The following is a 16,856-nucleotide window of genomic DNA, read 5'->3' on the forward strand; positions in this document are numbered from 1 at the left end:
TTTGTTTGTTTGTTTGTTTGTTTTTCTGTCATACATTATCTCCTGACCACAGTTTCCCCCCCCTCCACTCCTCTAACCACCCCCACATCCCTCTCCCCCATCCACTCCTCCTCCATGTCTCCCCTCCCTTCCACTAGGAATAAATAGCATTGGTCCCAAGGGCACAGAGCCAAGCAGGGATGAGTTTTCTACTCTTCACCTTTTTCTAAAACAGGATGAATTTTGGAAAAGCATTCTGAGAAAAAGATGGATAAAAGAAGGTGTGGCTGTTTTTATTGTAAATCACAGACTTTCAAGGACACGCTCAACTGCACAGTGGCTTTATTTTATTTGGAACCCAGAAAATCTGCCCCTCTCTGCCTGACTCATTAATGGGGTAGATGGTTCTCCTTGCTCCTCTGTATAGCTTTCCTCAAAGAACTAACCACCAAATTAAAACGCTGGTTTCCTATACAAATTTTCCTCCTACTCCAGTTGTATGAGACTAAGCCAGCTTCCTCATTAAAAGCCTGGCTCTAAGATGAATCGGTGGTGGGGTTTTGTTGTTTTTGGAACCAAAATGGTTACTATGTTTTACAAAAAGGGAAGGGAGGGAGGAAACAGAATGGTTTTATTTTGTTTTGTTCTTTGAATGTAGTAGGTTTTTTTTAATGTATATTTAAAACTACTGCCAAGAGTGTAAACCAGGGATGCTGACAAATTTGGAGACCAATTGAAAGGAACACTGCCTGGTGACAGAAAGACATAGCAGAGATTAACTCTAGCAGCTCCCATGCCGAGCTGGATGCTAATAACACGATTGCAAGCAGGTTGAAAATAAGGTCTTGAAGGTGGTAGTAGTCAGCTATGTCCTAACACTCTGCCTCCAAAGGTTCATTTACAGCCATTTGTACTGTAAGAAAGGCCCTTCCTTACAAGACCACTCCGGGCCCTGTGGCTATTCTCAGACAAATGTCCACTTCCTCCGATGAACTTCCAATTTCTATTCAAGATATTTTAATGTAAAACTGTGTAAAGTTAAATTGTGTTTATTTACTATTTCTGCATGCGATGCTATGAAATACAGGGCACCAGTTATTTTGGATCTTAGCTGTGCCTGAAATGTTTACTCTTTCATACTTAGTGATTTCCAGAGTTCTTTGGTAGTGATTTATTTTTCCTCACACAAAAGTCATTCAATATTAAAGAGCTTCGGAGAAGCAAACTTGGATGCTTCAGCTATCTAAAATGAGTAGTGAAAAGAAGGATTTCGAGAAAATAAGGAGTTGGACCGATTGCTTCATTAAGAAGGAACACTACGGGCAGACCCTAAGCTGAACACAGAAAGTGAACAGTTAGGAGCCCATTTTATGCAATGTCAGTCAGTTCGCATATATTTTATAAGTCATATATTAATAGCATAGAGCAGCCAAGAAGTGGTTAGGTCAATAAATACTGTGAATTAAAGTTTATACTTTAAAAAGTGGAGCAGAGAGAAGAACGGTCTTCTAAAGATACCCGTGTTTCAAGCTTCATTATCTCCCTGAGAGAATAACCCTAGAAAGACGGCATCTTGGGTCATCTGTAGCACCCTATCTGATGGCTCCATGAACTGAAAGAAGAAATTGCTCAGAGGCCGTAACAGTGGAAGCAGAGTCCGAGAGTTGTGAGGTAGCTGCAGAAAAGAGAGGAGCAATGCTCACGGAGCCCCAAGGCAAAGGCATCCTGAAGAAACATGTCTTACAAACCCCAGTGACACCTGCGCCGGAGCGCTAGCCTCGGGAGCTAGTAAATTGATGGAGTATAAACTTGCACATTCGTCATAATGTGCTAAGTTAGCAAGAACAAACAGTTGTACCCATGTCGCTGTTTTGACAATCTTTAGCTGAAATTATTGGATATCAACAAATATTTCACAGTCACCAGTAGGTGAAGCACAAGCATTAGAACAGAAGACTATGGGGAAGGTATGTTCTTTTAAAAATAAATTATACATGTGTATGTATTTGTATAGTACGCATGTATATATGTGTATGTGTGTATAACATCAATTAAAGAAATAAAGGGCATGAATCTAGGAGAGCTTAAGGAAAGGTACGTGAGAAGAAGGCTTAGATAGAGGAAAAGGAAAGGGGTAAATAATTTAATTACATTTTAATTCCAAAAATATAAACTATATTTTAAAACAAACAATTGTGTGTGTTTGGTCATATTTTTCGGACTCTGGTAATAATCTCTAAGTTCTAAAGTGTGCATAAAAATATAGTTATAACTTTAATTATAATGTTATAATAAATATAGCTACAACATTTATTTGCTGAAAGCCTCAGTACTTTCAACCATTATTAACGTGTTGTTGTAATTCTATCTAAACTCTTTCCTAAGTATGTGTGCATGTATACATGTATGTTTATATGCACACAAACATATGCATAAGGAATAATTAGAATTCAATTGTGAGTATATAAGACAGCCACAAAAAAAATATATTCAGAGTCCCTTTGCTGTTCCAGGAATTGAAGATCCATTAATCACTAAGTCTTCATTTTTTTTTCCTGGCCACTAGATGTGTTTGTGATTTCCTCTGCACAGAATATGTGTAACTAAGTGCAAGATGTGTCAGCCCTCGTCCTCACCTTCATATCCCGACTCCAACTCATAATTAAAGTCTGCAAATTTTATAACCTTAGGATGTAAATTTTGTCCATTTGATCCATTTCTAAGAATGTCACGATTTCCATCAAATTTGCTGTCAAAGTCCACCTGGACTGCATTGTTATTTATTCTCCCTTGTTGTCTCATTTCCTTCCCACAAAGTAAATCTCTGCCGGTATTCAGTGCTGTCTTTCTCAAATGCATGTCAGACGCCATTCTAAATAAGAGTACAATAACTTTATTTTATTTAGGATAAGACCAAAGTTTCCTGAATTTCTTCAAGTTGTTTTTATGTTCTGTAGCTTCTTCCTATTTCTCCAATATTTATTTCTTTGTATGAATAATGCTTTAGGGCAAATTTAAGGATGTTTGAGATCTTGGGTTGGATTAACATATATAATAAGGAAATCATTTGAAAAATACTTACTTTGGATTGATTTTAGTGAGACTTTACTTAGAGATAGAAATATCATTGTAGTTTGTGGGTTTTTTTTTTCCTCTTTACCTTATATTTTCCTGCTTTATGTTGTTTCTCTCATAGAGCAGAGAAAGGCATTACTTTGGAAGTTAGTGTGGAATCCACACAGATAAATAGCACTGGAATCTATAGATCTTTTAAAACCAAACCCCAGGCTTTTGTAGACACTGGGGTTCCTAGAAAGCATTTCATTTCCTGATTCTTTAGTAGTGTCTCCTCTTCCTGCTAAAGTGAAGTGAAGGTAAAATCGCCTCAGATAATCGTCTGGAGTTTTCAAGAAAGCACAGCCGTAATCTGTGTATTGTTTTGCATAACAGGAAGTAGATCCACCGTTTCCATCCCTAGCAAGAGAGAAAGGCCGCAGAAAAGTCTGGGAATTCAGAAGGTTGCCAGAGAAAAGCTTCACAGCCCAAGAGAAGCCTGTCTGCTCAGCAAGGGAGAAAGCTAAAAATAACAGGCGGGGAACTAGGAGCAAGCTGGCGAGGACGCGCCAACCACAGGCGTGCGGTCATTAGTGGTTTATAGCTCTGTCTGACTCAGCTGGCTCCAGAGGGGCTTGAGGGTGGTTTACGAGATATATGAAATGTAAGAAAAGATTTACCGGAGACAGGTGATGAGGTAAAAGGGAAATACCAGGAAGACAGATGGAAAGAGAAATAAAATATGTAAAAATGAGCGCTCAGAGCATCTTCTGGATTCTAAAGTACAAGGCTACCCGTGTAACCCCTGTGTCCAGTGCGGACTATGGCTCACACAGGCCGTGGTCCAGGAGATGAGGCCGTCATGTTTAAAGGGCTCCCGGGTGAGCAGACTCCTGTCCTCGTCACTTCTCTAGTGTCTTGCTGGAAAGTCCATCAGACTTCTGTAGCGCCTGTTTGGTTGCATCTAACTTTAAGCTCCATGAACCCTTGGTCTGGATGTTTACAATGTGTCCTCTCACCTCCCACTGGCGCGTGTAGTAGTTGGTGAGTGTTTAAGTTGACGAGTACTAGGTCAAGGCAGAGAAAATGGAAGAGACACCGAGGAGAGCTAAAGCAGACTCAATAAATGGTAAAAATCATTTATTTCTCTAAAATAAACATGTTGTTCTATGGCCACGGGAAATCCAGTAAAGGGATGGTGGTGTGTGAAATCTAACGATTCACTGCTTCTAGGCTCCTTGTCGACTCCCCTAGTGCCGTGTGCAGTAGATCCATCCACAAATCTGCACCCCCACTGTATTTAGATGGGATTTCTAAAACAAAACATTTTTTAATTACTTTAGTATTTTATGTGTATGGGTGTTTTGCCTTCATGTCTGCCTGTTACAGGATGTGTGTAGCGCCCAAAATGGCTAGAAGAGCAGTAATCCCCTGGAACTGGAATTCCAGGTGGCTTTCAGCCACCATGTGGGCACTGGAAACTGACCCTGGGTCCCGTGGAAGAGCAGCCAATGTTAAAGAAATGTTGCTTTCTCTCTAGGCTAACTGCCTTTCTGTTCTATTTATTCTCTTCTCTGTTCTTATTCAGTAGCCGTCTTCTGGGACAGTTTCAATCTAGTAACTTTCCAGAAACATCCATAAAACTATGAAGCTCTGAGAGTCGTCACTGACCCTCCCACGCTGTAATTATCTACGTGAAACACTGTAGATTCAGAATAAGACACACACACGCGCGCGCGCGCACACACACATGCACACACACCCGCCCCGCAAAGATAGTCCTCGTTCTGAACACTCTGCTATGTAGCATGGTGTGACGAAATAGAGGCTTCAGCGAGAATCAGCGTTACCTATCAATGACTTAAAATCTGTAGATGGCCCTAGATTATCTAGAAAGATCCACTCTAAGCACACCAGCCTTGACAAGTGAAGGAACTGAGGCAACAGGAGTCCCAGTGATGAACTTTGGGGACTTAAATGACCATTGCTGAAACTGGAAGTGGGTGTTGACACAAGACAAAACTAGGAAAACAAGGCAAGCCCAGCATGATCTCTCCTCGGGCTTCTGGAGTGAGCCAACCCTATCAAGAACTGGATTTTTAGCCCTGTGGTATACTCTGTTGGGTTTCTGACCTTTGGAACATAAAATAATAAATGTGTTATTTTTAAGCTCCCAAGTTTGCTGTAGCTGGCCACAGAAGCCACGGGAAAGGAAGGCAAAGCCTTTCAGCTTCCTGGGCCCAGCTCTGCCTAGCCTCTCACCTATGCCTTCCTTATGCGGGGGATGTGTGTTTTCACCTTCTAACAGCAAGCGCCCAGCCAACTGTCTGTGCAACTTCACCTTCTGTTTTCTAATTGTGTCTCTTAAGACAAGGAAAATAACGGTAGAGACACAGCATTGGCAGGTCTAAGCTCAGAATTCCAATTCGACATTTAACACTTGTTGGCTTCTGATCAGTAACAACACTAGTGTTGACTGAAACCAATCCTCGCCACAATCTCTTTCCTCTGGCTGGTGTCCAGAACTCTGCCCCATTTGACAGATACAAATTTGCACTTGCTACCCAAAGGAATAAAACCAGAATCTCTTCTTATCCACTCTCTCCCAGACTCTGAACTGAAAACGCCTCATATATTTTTAAACACAGACCTCAGAGGAGAGTATGGCAGACGACCTTAAACAAGGTGATTGCTTGCCAGTGTTCATTGCGTACTGTCAACAAACCCCAAGGAGGAGATAAATTTCTGTTTGAGTCTCTATGGTACATAGATTATTGCTTTATGGGACTCTTGTTGCCAATCCCTGTGAACTCTGAGTAGCAACAGAAACACAGGAAGTAAACAAACAAGGACAGCCCTGCTGGCACTGAGCGCTCACAGCGTGACACCATGCCAGGCACATCCACATTGTCTTTTAATCAATTCTTTACACTGTTCTCATTTTACAAAAAAAAAAAAAAAAAAAGAGTCATGTCTTATTCAGGTTGAGCATATTCCTTTCGGGCTCACATGAACCAGAAAGTGGCAGATCCAGTATTGGGATCTGCAGTCTTCTAATGTGGATTCGATGCTTAGTGTACACAGTCCCTACCTCACGGCACTAGGACGAAAAGAGTGGGACATAGGCCGGAAGCCAGTTCCTCCCCACAAGCCAGTCCAGTGGCCAGTCCCTCACTGTATGTAAGTCCTCTTCCTGTTCACTGGACTCCCTTTGGGGCTAACAGGCCAGAGGCTGTAGGTACAAACTAGGAAAAACACAGCTCTCAGTAGCCTGGGAGTGAGGAATGTGTGAGGAAGAGAGAAGGATACCAAGTATTGTCAACTGCGCGCAGTCAAGTCTTCAAACGCTCCAAGTTGCGGAGATTGTACAAATATTTTAACATTAGCAATGGAGGCATTGGTTAACTGAATGTGACCAGAACCACATTATAGCACTGCAGAGACTTTAGATGTCATCCACCATTGAAGATGGAGAAAGTAGGAAATAGGGAATATTAAGGTTTGTGTCCACAATCTCTATTGAAAGCAGTGGTAGAAACTGAACTAAACCGTCCCACATTTGGAGGAAATATTCAGGTTTTTCGTGATGTCATTTTCCCAAGGAGTCATAGTTCCTAATACACAAATGTATAACATGGTTGTATAATTTTCATTTATTTTAATCAAAATTATAATTTATACACATTATAATTTTTTTGGACACCAATTTTAAAATCCAAGAGAGATTTCTAAAAAGACACACAGACCTGTTTCATTAACATGAATGGACTCTTTTGATGATTCTTTTTCCCCACTTCAATAGGCTTTATTTCAGTTGTGACATTAACTGGGCAGCCACTGTAGCATGTTTGGGAACACCAGTCTCCACTTAGCATGCAGGGCAGTCCAATACCATCAGCATTACAGATACAATTGAGGGGCAGGCGCAAACGCTTACCCAGAAGACAGTAAGAGTAGAAAGGATTCCAAACCTTCAGCAGTTTGGCTCCACTGGCCTCGCCACCTTCCACGTCACTTTGCATGCCGTGCGCCAAGACTTGTCAGCATCCTCCTACATCCACCTACAGCGTGGTATCATCGTTCTAATCAGAAACTGCCAGAAAGGTTACTGCTATGCCAGGCCCGAGCCGGTTTTCTTACTGCTGGTGCTGACCTCCTCGGCAATTTCCTCCTGCGTCTTCTGGATGTGGCGGCCTCGTGAGACCCACTTTACCGACACTAATAGTTGTGTCACATCCAGGGTGTCGGCCAGATGGGTGTGCTCAATGGGCCTGTCCATTCTTGGAGATCTCAGCTTCTGCCCCGCAAACAGTGAAAACAAACATCAGGACAGTACAAAGAGCCTAAGGTATGCCTGTAACCATTTTGTTTTATAAAGTTTGTGTGTCCTGATAGTCACTTGATTTTTTTTTTCTTTTTAGAACTTCTTCCCTTTATTGAAAAGAGATTTTTTTTCCCCTCACATATATCCTGATTATGACTTATATACTTCTACCTCCTTCAACTTCCTCCCCACCTCCCCTCCTGACCCACTCCCTTTCTATCTCTCATTAGAAAACAAACAGGCTTCTAGGGGATAATAATAAATTAAAGCACGATAAGATGAAAACAAAAACCAACACATTGGAACTGGGACAAAAACAAACAGAAGGAAAAGAGCTCATGGGGAAGGCACAAGAATCAGAGAGCCACGCATTCACACACTCAGGAGTCCCATAAAAACACTGAACTGGAGCCCGTAATACATACACAGAGGACGTGGCATAGATCCGTGCAGGCGCTGTGCAGGTTCCCTCAGCATCTGTGAGACCATGTGTGCATTGATCCTGTTGATTTAAACGGTCTTGTTTTCTTGGTGTTGTCCATCCCCTCTGGGTCTCGCACTCTTTCTGCCTCCTCTTTCTCAGGGTTCCCTAAGCCATGACGGGAGGGGTTTGATGAAGACCTCCCGTTTAGGGCTGAAAGGTCCAGGATCTCTCACTCTTTGCATAAAGTCTAGTTGTGGGTCTCCGTTTGTTCCCATCTGCTGCAGGAGGAAGCTTCTTTGATGATGGCTGCACAGGACACTGATCTACAAGTATAGCAGTCTGTCATTAGGAGTCCCTTCTATAGCTACTTTTTTTTTTTGTAAGAGCAGTAGTATTTGTTTTCTCCTAGGCCCCTGGCCTATAAGTCTCAAGCTCTTGATCACCCCAGCAGTGTTGAGTATGGGCTCCCGCTTGTGGAGTGGGCTTTCAACCAAATCAGACATTGGTTAGTTACTGCCACCGTTGCGCTAGCATATCTTTGAAAGCAGGATGTCACTCTAGATAAAGGATTTTGTGACAGGGGTTGGGTTTACATTTATCTTTGGTCTTCAGCGATGGGGCCCTGCTGTCACTATAGTCTTGGCAACAGCCTGGGTTGTTTAGGGAAAGACCTAAAGTTCTTGTCATACAAGCCTTTCAGTTGCGTGGTTAGCGTTACACAAAGATATTTTATATTATTTGAGGCTATTATAAAAGGTGCTTTTGCCTGACTTCTTTCTCAGTCCATTTGTTATTTGTATATAAGAGGGCTACTGATTTTTTTTATGAGTTAATTTTGTATCTAGGTACTTTGCTGATCAGCTGTAGGAGTTTCCTGGTGAAAGTTTTAGGGTTATTTATGTATACTATCGTATCATCTGCAAATAGAGATACTTTGACTCCTTCCTTCCCAATTTGTATAACCTTGATCTCTTTCAGTTGTGTTATTGTTCTAGCTAAGACTTCAGTACTATATTGCTTAGGAATGAAGAGGGTGAAAAACCTTGACTTCTTGCTGATTTTAGTGGAATTGCTATGAGTTTCTCTTTAAGTTGATGTTGCCTATGGGGTTACTATAAACTGCCTTCATTATTTTGAGGTATTCAACTATATCTTTATTCTTTCCAGGATTTTTATTATAAAGGGGTGTTGGGTTGGGTTTTTGTCATTCCCCCAATCTCTGGGGTGAACCCAGGATTTTGTTGAGAATTTTTACTTTATAAGGAAAATTGGTCTGTAATTCTCCTTCATTGTTGGGTCTTTATGTGTTTGAGTATCAGGGTAACTGTGGCCTTGTAAAAACAAATTTGGTGGTGTTTCTTCTGATCTTGGTTTAACTTTGCTAAGTGGTATTGAGAAAATTAACCATTTAAATAAATTCCAGTTTGGTGGAGTACAGGTTTTTAAAGTATGTAATCATGGTTCTCTGAAGTTCCTTGGTGTCTGTTCTTATGCCTCCCTTTTCATCTCTAATTTTGTTAATTTGGATATTCTCTATTCACCTTCTAGTTAGTTTGCATAAGGACTTGTCAATCTTATTGATTTTCTCAAAGGACCAACTCCTTGTTTCATTGATTCTTTCTATTCTTTAGTTTGTTTGTTTGTTTCTATTTTATAGGTCTTTTAATCCCAAGTTTGATTATTTCTTGCTGTCTATTAATTTTGGGTGTAATTTCTTCTTTTTGTTCTAGAGTTTTCAGCTGTGCTGTTAAGTTACTAGTATGAGAGCTCTCCCAAAAATATATTTTAGACACTTAGTGCTCTGCATTTGCCTCTTAGAAGCACCTTCATCGTGTCCCGGAAGTTTAGATATGTTGTGTGCTCATTTTCATTAATTTCCATTTTATCATTTCTTCCGTAACTTCTGACCCATTTTTCATTCTGCTGAAGTTGTTTGGTCGCCATATCTGTAAGCTTTCAGCTGTTTCTGCTATTGATAATGTCCAGCTTTGATCCATGGTGATCAGATAGGATGCGGCGGGGGCGGGGGCGGGGGGGGGCGTTGTTTCCGTTTCTTTGTATCTGTTGACACTCGCTTTGTGTCCACCTGTGTGCTCAGTCTTGGAGAAAGTCCCATGAGGTGCTGAGAAGGTATATTCTCTTGTGTCCGGGTGAAATGTTCTGTAAATATCTGTTAGGTCCACTTGGTTTACACTGTCAGTTAGTTCCGGTGTTTCTCTGTTTAGTTTTTGTCTGGATGACCTGTGTGTTGGCGAGAGTGGGATATTGAAGTTTTCCACCATCAGTGTGTGAGGATCGATATGTGATTTACACTGTGTTAGTGTCTTTTTAATGAACTTGGGTGCCCTGTGTTTGCTGCATAGATGTTTGGAATTGTAATGTCCTCTTGGCAGATTTTTCCTTTGGTGAGTATGTAGTGTCTTTCTTTATCTCTTTTGATTAGTTTTGGTTTGAACTCTCTTTTGTCAGATATTAAAATTGCTACACCAGCTTGTTTCTTAGGTCTACTTTCTTGAAATATCATTTTCTATCTTTTACCCTGATGTTATATCTTTCTTTGATGTTGAGATGTGTATCTCGGATATAGCAAAAGAATGAATCCTGTTTCCACATCTGTTTTGTTAGTGTGGTCCTTTTTGTTGGCTTGCTTGCTTCTTTGTTTTGTTTTGTTTTTGAGACAGGATTTCTCTGTGTAGCCTTGGCTGTCCTGGACTCCCTTTATAGACCAGGCTGGCCTCGAACTCATAGAAATCTGCCTGCTTCTGCCTCACCAAGTACTGGGATTACAGGCGTGCACCACTGGGCCCAGCTATAATGTGTTCTTTTATGAAAGAATTGAGACAACTGATGTCGAGAGATATCAGTGATCAGTGTTTATTGATTCCTATTATCTTGCTGTGGTGGTAATGGTGTGTGTGTGTGTGTGTGTGTGTGTGCGCGCGCGCGCGCGCGCGCGCGTGCGTTTCCTCTTTTGATGTGCTGATCTGAGATTATTTCTTGTTTTCCTAGGTTTGGTTAACCTCTTGGTTTTCCTTCTAGCACCTTCTGTTGGGCTAGGTTTGTAGATAGATATTGCTTAAATATGGTTTTCTCGTGGAACGTTTTATTTTCTCCATCGTTCTGGTTAATTTTATGTCAAATTGTCACAGGCTAGAATCATCAGAGAGGAGGGAACCACCATTAAGAAAGTGTCTCTGTAAGATCGGGCTGTAGGAAAGCCTGCAAGGCATTTTCTTAATTAGTGATTGATGTAGGAGGACCCAACCCACTGTGGGTGGTGCCATCCTTGCGCTGGTCCTGGGTTCTACAAGAAAGCAGGCTGGGCAAGCTATGAGGAGTAAGTCAGTAAGCAGCACCTCTCCATGACCGCTGCTCATCTCCTGCCTTCAGTTTCCTGCCTTGTTTGGGTTCCTGTCCTGACTTCCTTCAGTGTTGGACTACAGATATGGAAGCACAAGCTGATTAACCCTTTCCTCCCCGACTTGCTTTTGGTCACGGTGTTTCATCATAGCAGTAGTACCTGTACCTAAGACCAGTTGGTACCAGGTTAGTGGCGTATCGCTGGGACAGACCTGACCATGCTGTTTTGGGGAGCACTGTGGAAGGACCTTGGAACTTTGGGTAGAAAAGCCATTGGGCTTTGATCTGATGGGCTATTCTGTAGGAGCTTGGATAGTAAGAACGTTGAGAGCACTGCAGAGGATGAGGGCCTGGCTTCTGACATTTCATAGGGAAGCAAAGACTCTGCTAGTGTGAGGAATCTATGGCGTCTGGTCAGTGGCAGCTGAAGAATCAGCTGTGGTTAACAAGAGGCCAGAACCACTAAATAACACCTTTGTTCTGCCGGGACAATGGATGCTGCTCTGCTGGGGCTGACGGATCAGCTGTGATTAAGGAACGTGAGATGAAATCTTTTGAGACACATTTCCTCAGAGTCAGCACATGCAAGGCATGTTCAGAGGTGGCCAAGGTTGCACCTCACGCTGGGAGCCAGACCTGGGCGTGTGTGAGAGTCTCCCAGGTGCTCCTGGTTTTGAAGGCGTGAGGGGGTCATGAGGATCAGCTGAGGCTTGGCTCTGGGAGAGGCTGGGAGAGGCCATTGCTGAAGGTGCCGCCTGAGCAGCCATGGAAGCCGCTGGACCGAAGGGTCATGCGGAGCAGTTGAGGGAGGGTGCCATGAGGAGTGCCTAGGGGATGTTATTGGCGAAAGTGCAGCCCAGTTGCAGTAGAAGACCCTAGAATTTGGGGGATGTCAGTACCGTGGAATGGCCAACAAGAACACCAGCAGCCGTGGAGTGGAGCCAGCCAGAGCCTCCATGACAAGCTGTGCTACAGAGGGCAGAGCTAGAGAAGTGACCCAAATCCCTCTGAGGAGCCCAGAAAATCGTGAGTAAATCTCAGATATAAAACACTGAATTACTTACACTGTTAGGGCGTGATTTTCCTCTGTTTGGATTGCGATTGTGCCCTGGTTCTCCCCCTCTTGAAGTAAAGTGTTTATTTTTTTATTTTACAGGCACTCATACTTAAGAGACCTATCTTCTTAAAGGATATTTTAGATTTTAAGAGATTTTAACTTTTCTGGTTTTTGAGACAGGGTTTCTCTGTGTAATAGACCTGGCTGTCCTGGAGCTCTTTGTAGACCAGGTGGGCCTCAAACTTAAAGAGATCCACCTGCCTCTGCCTCCCGAGTGTTGGCATTAAAGGTATGTGCTACAATGCCCAGCTTGGCTGGAACATTTTTATAAGAGACTAAACTTTTTTTTTTTTTTCAGTCTTTTGGGACAGGGTTTCTCTGTGTAGCCTTGGCTGTCCTGAACTCACTTTGTAGACCAGGCTGGCCTTGAACTCACGGAGTTCTATATGCCTCTGCCTCCCAGAGTGCTGGAATTACACGTGTGCGTCACTGCACATGACTGAGACTGAACTTGTAAAGTGTTTGAATTGGTAAGGACTGTGGGACTTTTAAATCTACAATAGGCTTTATACATGTGATATTTATTATTCTGAGATGTTAGGGATGGTGCCAAAAAAAGGAAAGGTATTGCCTTAAAAGGGGTTGTGTGTCAAACTGAGAAGGGGTCAATTGTGCTGGATAATCTATGTCTACTTGACACAGGCTGCGGTCATTTGAGAAGAGGGAACCCCAATTAAGGAAATGCCTCCATAAGATTGGGGTGCAAGCAAGCCTGTAGAGCATTTTCTTAAATTAGGGATTGATGGGGAGGGCCCAGCCCTGAGGGGATCTTCAGGAAGGAGGAAAGCAGGATGTTCCACCAGGAGCTACTTAGTCCCCTGGGGATGGGGACAGAGAGTGACGAGAGCCACAACAGGTAGTCAGCTGCAGACAGGGGCTGGGACTCCATTAAATATGAGGCACAGTCGTCAGGGGGGAGGGGGTAAGGGGGGGAAGAGCTGAAGCAGCCTCCCTGCTCTGCTAGGCTCCTTATTTCTCTGGCAGGCTTGGCTGCAGATGCTTGCTGGAGCTGAGGGCTGGGACAGCAGGATGAGTGCACAGGAAAGTTAGGGAAGACCTGTGGGGCCTGCTGGAGTAGAGGGGAGGGGGAAGCCGCAGCAGGTAGTCTGCTACAGAGATGGGGTGAGACTGGGAGATTGAATTTGGAGGGCAGGAGGGAGAGGTGAGAAGCTGCAGCCAGCCTGCTGCTTCCCTGGCTGAGTGGCCCTCAGGTTCCGGGGGATGCCTGCTGGAGCTGGGGACTGGGATAAACCAGTGAATTGAGGGGGGAAGTTTGGAGGTGGAGATCTGTGTGAGCCACTGGAGATGGGGTGGGGGGATGAGGGGTGGGGGAGGGAGGAGGAAGGGGGAGGGAGGAGGCCCAGCAAGTGGTCTGCTACAGAGCTGTGCCTAGCATCTGGGGACCAGATTTGGAGGATGCAAGGGAGAGGTGGCGATCTGCAGTTAGCTCACCTGCTTCCCTGGCCAGAGTCTATTTCCCATCTGTCATATGTCAACGATTGCTTTGGTTTGCATTCTGGGGAAGGTCCACGATAATTTTGTCCAAATACAGTCTGTCTACAGAGAAGTGGGAGTGGCTGGCTTTGTCCACTTGTCGTTTGTATATAGGAGGGCTATTGATTTTTATGAGTTAATTATGTATCCAGATACTATCCTGATGAGCTAGCTGTAGGAGGTCCCTGGGGAGAGTTTTATGGTCACTTATGTATACTATCATATAATCTACAACTAAAGATACTTTGACTTCTTTCTTTTCTGTTTGTGTCCCACCTAGATCTCCTTCATTTGTCTTACTGCTCTATTAGGCGTGAAGGGGGTAGGCACCCTTATTTTTTCATAATTTTAGTGGAAATGCTTTGAGTTTCTCTCTATTTAAGTTGAGGGTGGTTATGGACTTGCTGTAAGCTGCCTCTATTTTAGTGAGATATATCCCTTGTATTCCTAATCTCCCCAGAACTTGTATCGTGAATGGGTGTTTGATTTTGTCAAAGAGCATTTCTGAAGTTTTGGTTTGGTTTGGTTTGGGTTTTTTTTGTTTGTTTGTTTGTTTGTTTTCTTCTTTCCATTCATTGGCATGGTGGATCACAGTTATTATTGATTTATGTATGTTGAACTGTCCCCTCATCACATGTTGTGATTGTGGTGGATGAATTTTTTGATATCTTCTTGGATTAGGTTTCAAAGTATTTCTTTGGGAACATTTGCATCTATGTTAGTAAGAGAAATGGGTCTGTTATTCTACTTCTTTGTTTGGTATTTATGTGATTTGGGCATCAGGGTAACTGTTGCCTCATGAAGCAAACTTGGCAATGTTCCTCCTGTTTCTATTTTGTGAAATAATTTGAGGAGAATTGGAATTAATTCTTTTTTGAAAGTCTAATAGAATTTTGTGCTAAAATTATCTTTCCCTAGGATTTTTTTGGTTCAAAAACTTTTAATGATTGATTGTATCTATTCACTGTGGGTTATAGGTCTCTCTATTTGATTATCTGGTCTTGATTTATCTTTGGCCCATTTTATATATATTCATATGTATGTGTGTGTGTATATATACATATATAATATTTTGCATTTCTTTTAGGGTTTCTAACTTGATGGAGCTCTGGGTGTTAAAGTATATCCTATAATTCTCTGGCTTTCCTCTGTGTCTGATGTCAGGTGTGCTTTTCATTTCTAGTTTTGTTCATTTGGATCCTCTCTCTCTCTGTCTTTTACTTACTTTAGGTAAGGGTGGGCCAAGCTTACGGATTTTTTTCTCTAAGAACCAACTCTTTGTTTCATTGATTCTTTGTGTTGCTTTTTGTTTCATTTTGATTATTTTCTTTCTTTCTTTCTTTCTTTCTTCTTTTTTCATCTACTGAATTGATTGCACATCTCCATTTGTCTTACTGCCCTAGCTATGATTTCACGTACTATAATGAGTAGGTATGAATAGATTCCATATCTATTATTTCTTGCCAGTTAGTCCTTTTGGGTGTGATTTCTACTTTTTTGTTCTAGAGATTTTAGCCATACTGTTATGTTACTGGGAGACATCACTCCAGTTTTTTTTTTTTTAAACAGGCACTTAGTGCTATGAACTTGCCCCTTATAACAGCCTTCACTGTGGCCCATAAACTTGGGTTTGTTGTATATTCATTTTCATTCAATTTTAGAAAGTCTTTAATTTCTTACTTAATTTCCACCTTGACCCATTTTTTTATTCTTTGGACAGTTGTTCAGTTTCCATGAGTTTGTGAGCGTTCTGTTGTTTCTGTTGTTGTTGGCATCCAGGTTTAATCCTTGGTGGTCAGATATGTTGATGGGTGTTATTTCAATTTTCTAGTTTCTGTTGAGGCTTGTTTTTGTCTGAGTATGTTACACGAGGTGCTGAAAAGGTAGTACATTTTTTTTATATGCCTTTGGATGAAATGTTCTGTAAATATCTGTTAGGCCCACTTGGCTTATAACATAAATTAGCTCCAGAATTTCTCTGTTTAGTTTTTGTCTAGGTGACCATGAGAGTGGGATAGTGACGTCTCCCGCTACCAGTGTTTGAGGATCTATATGTGACTTAAGTTGTCGTAGTGTTTTTGTTTGTTTGTTTTTATGATCACAGGTGCCCTTGCATTTGTTGCATAGATGTTAAGAATTATAATGTCCTCCTCATGGATTTTTTTCCCCTTTGAGTATGTGGTGTCCTCAATCTCTCCGGAAACAAGTTGGTTTAAGTCTATTTTGTCAGCTATTCCAATGTCTACACTAATTTGCTTATTAAGTGCATTTGCTTAGAATATCTTTTTCTAACACTTTACCCCAACCTGACATCTATCCTTGATGTTAAATTGTGCTTCTTAGATGCAGCAGCAGAATAGATCTTATTTCTGTATCCATTCTGTTGGTCTGAGCCTTTTTAATTGGGAGATGAGACCACTGATGTTGAGAGATATTAGTAAGCAGTACTTGTTCATTTCTATTATTTTGTTGTTTGGGTGTGTGTGTGTATGTGTGTGTGTGTGTGTGTGTGTGTGTGTGTGTGTGTGTGTGTGTGTCCTTCTGATCTTTTGATTTGCTGCTCTAGATTATTTGTCCCCTCTGTTTTCTTGGGTCTGGTTAACCACTTCCGATTGGAGCTTTTCTTCTTGTGCTTTCTGTAGGGCTGTGCTTATGAATTTCCTCTTTAAGGTCCTCTATCATATTCACAAGGGGCATTTTAAGATCTTTGTCTTGAGTTTCAGCAAGGTTGCAATTCTCAGGGCCCACTGTATTAGGGTTGCCAGGACTTCTGGAGACATATTGTCCTGGCTGCTAATGATAGTGTTTTCCCACTAACATCTGAACATCTGGGTTTGGGGAGACTGGAAATCCAGGTGCTCGTATCAGGTCTTGTTTTAGTTGGGCGAGTATTTTGTTCCTTGGCTTATGTTGTCCTCTCGCTTCTCAAGGGAGTATGGTAGCTGTGTGTTGCTGGGTAGCAAATTCTTCTGGGATCCTTATAGCGGTGGCCACTGGAGACTCCAGTGAATGTGTTTCTAGGTATTGTGAGCTCACAAATGTAGGAACAAGGAGGGGGTAGGAGATGATAGTTGAAGGGGTCACAGGACAGAGGAGAGCAGAGT

This window comes from Acomys russatus, chromosome 12 (assembly GCF_903995435.1).
Source record: "Acomys russatus chromosome 12, mAcoRus1.1, whole genome shotgun sequence".
NCBI lineage: Eukaryota > Metazoa > Chordata > Mammalia > Rodentia > Muridae > Acomys > Acomys russatus.